Below are 5,942 nucleotides of genomic sequence, written 5' to 3'. Positions count from 1 at the left end.
TATCTATTATTTAATTGATTTCTTGCTTATATCAATAATTAGTTTCGAGGTTTCATTTAGTCTTAAATTTTAGACCACGGAACTGGAAGGGTTCCACCAGGAAAACAACTGTACTCCCCCTTCACAATAATGGACTCTTCCTATGCCACTAAGGATTGCACATTTCGAAATTCAATTCTTGATGAAAGCGATAAGAGTGTAAAAGCATTAGCCTGAAAATGGCGAACCATTGGCAGGCCGACCTTTTTTTTTTAATATTTATTCCTTTGTATCTATATTTGTTTATTGTTTATTTTTATATGCATGTATATTAGTTTATCTATTATTCAATTGTGTACTTGTTTTTTCGTTTATTTATTTACCTATTTATTTATATACTTGTTTACTAGTATGTTTATTAATTTGTATATTTATTTTATTTATTGTTTATTTTATATATTAGTTGTTCTATTTATCTATTATTCAATTGTGTACTTTTTTGTTTATTTATTTACCTATTTATCTATTTATATAATTGTTTTTAGTATGTTTATTCATCCATCTATGTATCTATCTATTGTGTTAATATATTCAATTTTATGTTTTCAATTTTCTGGGTCCCGTCTGATATTGCGATGAGGGCTTTGCCCATAACTCTTTTCCTGTTGTAGGATGTGTGTGGACACAGGGACGAACAAAATCCCATGGCGACAGCCAGAATGAAAGGAAAAGTTTAACCCAGTACGGAAGTTAAAATGAATAAAATAGTCTGGCGGTAGGTAGCATGAAAAATACTCTCAAGACTGAATAAGATTGTCAGGCGACAGCCAGAATGTTAAGAATATTGCTACTCGTTCTGGAGTTGGATCAAATTACATGCGTCGATGCTTCAATGAAATTGTTGGGCTGTAACAAAAAAGGATAATAAAGGTACATTTGTAGCTTGTGGAGTTCCACGCAACTAAGTGTTTTGCTCCCACAAGTAGCCTGAATAACTGTGGGATACGTTCAAACATAAAAATGATAGCTGTCAAGGAGTGCATTGGAGAACGTCCGATGTCGAGTAGTGGTGGCGTCGCGTGTGACACTGGAAAACATAGAGATGAGTCGTGCTGCATGGTAGGCTGAGGACTTGGACCAATACAGAACCCTGAAATGGAGGGTTAGATGCCTTTAGGAGAGGGATTAGAAGTACTTCAGGGGAATCGTTGAAGATTTTGAGAGCCATCTCACTGCAAATGGCCTACGGTTACTTTAGTCAACATTGGATTCCAACAATTCAGTTGGATTTCGTCCGAGGCTGGAGGATTTGGTTTGAGATCCAAGTGTATATTTGGGAGGAAAGATGCCTCCAACCATACCGTTGGAGTCTTTCACTTGGATGAGATCGAAGGGGAAAAATGAAGTTGTAACATTATTCATATTTACGACATATTTGAAGAAAAAAAATTATACAAATAATTCAGTAATAAGAGATAAATTATTTTATTGTATAAACGTATCTTGAGATAGAAACTAAAATTTATGGAATGTATATTACGGCAATAATCAAACAGTCGTTTGATTCCCTCTGCGCAGTAAACATTTGCTTGCTACGCGCCTACAGCTTCTCGACCTGGAGCGCAAAACAGATTATCCATGCTTCCTCATCTTGGTGTCTTGTTTCGAGTGGTGACACTAATTCCAGCACTTCAGCAAAGTTTTTCCTTCACATTCGGTGATAATCACAGAAGCCATGCTCATCTTCAAGATTCATCTCTTTCAACAAGTTGTTGAAAACATTCTTGGAATTTCTAGTTATCCACGGCTTCACCCAATATCGCCTGGGTCTCTTCTTTTCGGCATTCATTGAGGCTACTACATCAGCAGCAAGAGTGGTTGTAGCAAGTCACAATTTCACTGCGGTAGTGTCTTCCATTGTCTTCCTTCTTCAGAGAAAGAAGCTCGCCTCTTAGCAAAGGAGTGTTCTTCTTCTTCTTGTGGCCTGTTGGTTGTTTTGACACCGTTGGAAAAGCAGAAACTTGATAATCTCAAACGGCAAAGTTGGACACGCCTAAACCAGTCTAACCACTTGTCCAAAGCTAGGGTTGGTTGGGCGAATGCTTGTCCAGCCATAAGGTTGGACTCCAAGCATTGTGCACGGTATCTATTTATGGCGGCAATCAACATAATTCGTGAAGTCAATCCCAATAGAGTGGTGGTTAACGAATGGAATAGACTCAGTAACCATGTAGTGTGTGATGAAACTATCGGTTGTTTTCAGAGAAGAATGGACATCTATATGAATGGGGATGATTGGTGGTAAAGGACATGGAACTGCTTAGTGTAAGCCTTATGGTCTCTTGCCGTCTCCTCCATTCTCATGTCCCCTGATGGTGATCCCACTTATAAGGTGGGATCTCCACAAAGGACATCCATCTGTGGAGGAGAGGGAAGGGGACGCCCTGTGCAGAACTCATGGCCAGAGCCAGTCGATCGATCCTGGCGAGAGCCGTTTAGAATGGGAAGAGGGGGATGGACCAGGGAGAGCTCAGGGCAAACTGTGAAGGAATGGCGTGGGCGTGGGGACACACATATGCTCTCTATTGGTGACGCTGGCGACGACGAAGGCAATACTGATGATGATGTGCGTGACTTCTTCGGTTGCGATGGGCTTAAATATAAGATTGCAAGTTGTGACAAAATGTATACCTGATCAAACATTTAAGATACCCCCACACCACACACACACAGTCGATATACTCGACAACTAATTCCACGATTTACTGAAAGAAAAAAAATGATCACCTTAGAAAAAAAAAGAAAAAAAATTGACAACTGGAAACTCACGGCAGCTGGAAATTCAAAACAAGTGACTTCACCTGGTGTTTTAATTTGTGTAGATATTTTCTCTTTTTTAACACCTTCCATATAGAGTTCCACTTTTGGGTCTGACTACCGCCAGGCTATTTCATTCATCACTATGGTGCCCTCCACAGAAGAGAGAAGACTCCTAGCTCATTCTAGTTGGCTGAAAGGGAGTCGGATGATCAGCATGTTTGAGCTGAAGAAATCGTGATGTTTATTTCTCATTTCCAACCTCTGTCACGAACAGAAAATAACAAAAAATATTTGTATGACTTTAGAATATACAAATGTGCAAATAAATAAATGAGTATAATGATACATTACACGAATACATAAATACATAGACACACAAATAAACAAATCGATGAATGAATAAACACATAAACAAATAATAAGTGAATTACAACATGCAAACAAAACCAGTGCGTCTATAATGGTCACTGGTATTGTATAGGAGACAGCATCAAATTAGGCATATTAGTGGAACGAACGGGCGACATTCTCGGCCAGTACACAACTCGTCCGCCTCTCCTCTCCCTCATTCCCATGTTTACAGTCTATTGATTACCGACTGTGATTCCTTTATGATGTGTAGTAATTTCTTAAAAGAATACAACGGTATAAGAAATCTCACGCATTAGTCACTGGGGATTCGGATGGTATTCTAAGATATTTACTGTTTTCATAGCTTCTTTAGAAAGACTTTATGTTGTAGGCAAATTAAAAACATAATATAATTGGAACATTTGCAAACACAGGGTTTGGGTAGGAAAACGCAAATTACTGTAAACAAGTCAAAAGTAAACCCATATTTGTCTGTGCGTACACACCATAGTATCGAGAAAAAAAATCGGTAAAAGAAAGATAACTCACTAACATCATAAAATAAAACCGTAAGAATAATAACCCCCGTATGTACCATTGACTGCACATAATTATAATATGCAGTTGATATCTTAGGAACAACCCTGCGGACCAGGTTCCTTATTAATATCTTATAATTGCAAACAAATGCCCACAAAATGTAAAAAAACAAATAAATAAATGAAAAATTCTTAATCGCGTTTATACTTCATTATTGTTTTACTGTTTTCGTCAATACGACTCCTCTTTGCGATAGTGTCTCGAAGAGCAGAGGCGATGATTAATGTTGACAAAATGCATTCTTTAAGAAAAATAACTAACTGCACTAAAACAACAGCAATATAACATCTATACTCAGAAACCAAAATCCTCTTAATAGAACAGCATGAGAAGGATAACTAGGCACAGATCTATGAAACAGCCCTCGAACCTACATCACATCAAGCAAAATTCCGTTTAGGCAGCCAAGCCAAGTTTTCTATTGAGTGATGAGACAGGTCTGGGTGGAGTGGAACAAGAATAGACTCTCAACAAGATGCCACAATGAGCAAATAAGATGATAATACGGAAATTGGAAGGGGGTACATTGGAATAGATAAGATGTCTTATAACAGATGTATGCAAACACTACTGAAAGATGAAATATCAGTGCCCGGTATTGGCATCATTATTGTTCTTTGTGTGTATTACTATGATGGATCGAATAAGTAGCTATGCAAATTCACTTCCTTGCGATGACAAAATCTTGAAAATAGTGAAATGTAAGAATGGATGTAAATTACTATAAGAATATCTACATAATGTGAGTAGAATTAGAGGTGGAAGATGGGATTCAGTTCAATGAAATGCAAAATCCTGGACATGGCCCATAAAAAGAATACACTGTCGAAAAATTATACAGTATAAAATTAATCAATTGCAAAGACAAAAAGGGAAAATTATTTAGGAATTTTAATAAAAACTGATGTTGCCGAAAAAATAACATGTGTAGAGAGTAACGGGAGAGACATTGCTGACGAATATTAGTGATATTTCATTTCATGGATAAGCCCAAGGACATGGTGACAAAAATATGTCTATTTCGCTCCAGGCTGGAAAATGCAGCCCTCGAATGGTGAAAAGAAGAAAAAATGCTGATGTGAGATGAAAGAACACCAAATGTTCATAGAAAATATATTAATGACTATATTACTAAGGAAATTAATAAAAATATAATAATTATATAGTAGAAAGATGGAATGGATATGAGGAAGCATATTTTCCACGTTGATGCATCTGTTTATGAAAAGTTAGGCGAACAGACTAACATCAATTTAATATCAGTTTAAATAAATGGCGATATGGAAAATGGATAGGTACCTTTCTAACCCTATATACATTAGGCAAATGCAAAATCATCCCAACAGCAACGTAAAATCATCTCAAGCAGAGTATTCTTTTCACACTTCTGCAAGAACTTATCCCAAATTCATAAAAACACATGCAGACTCATCACATCTGATGTATCACAAAATACCAACGCAGAATCGGCTTGGCAACAGACAATTATTAGTTTAATACCCTATATGCTACGACCACTGCCACACCAAAGACATATGGCACATTGCACTAATTTCGCTCTTATTAGCATCTTTTATAGATTTACGTTTTTATTTTTTATATCTTTATTTGAATGGTTTGCCCAGTGCAACTAATTTCATATTTTTAAAATATGTTTTACAAATAAGAAATTGAAAACAGTAATGGCATAAAATACAAGTTTTTGAAATGGAAAATGATACATATAATTATCATCGCAATTTACACGTAATGCGTATTATTTACACGTATACTATAGCACAAGTCATTCTGGAAGTATTTGAATAAAATTTCCTTTTCATTATATATTAATGCATGTATTTAGTCTGTAGTTAACTTAAATGCTCTTACTTTTAATATATTTTAATGTAGACATTATTGGATTTTATACCTGCAAACAACTCTGGCTTTAATTCGCTTGGGTGCATACTCCACAAGTGTAGAGTATGTAAATGGAAAGAACTAATACGCATATGTTGGGTCGAAATGCGATAGTTTTCTAGTGTATCCCAACATTTGATATTTCCATAATATTGCGTGGCAAAATATTTTGTAAAACACATGTAGAGCTGATATATAATAGGCATTTATTGTTGTTGCCATAGGCTTCGAATCAGCTGATGGCGTTGTTGGAACCCAGTCATAGTTTGTTGTTTTGACTACAAGAGGTAATG

The sequence above is a fragment of the Oratosquilla oratoria genome, chromosome 36 (genome assembly GCF_046742065.1).
Source record: "Oratosquilla oratoria isolate Oo_2021 chromosome 36, ASM4674206v1, whole genome shotgun sequence".
Classification (NCBI taxonomy): Eukaryota; Metazoa; Arthropoda; class Malacostraca; order Stomatopoda; family Squillidae; genus Oratosquilla; species Oratosquilla oratoria.
Note: the sequence above shows the minus strand (reverse complement) of the source record.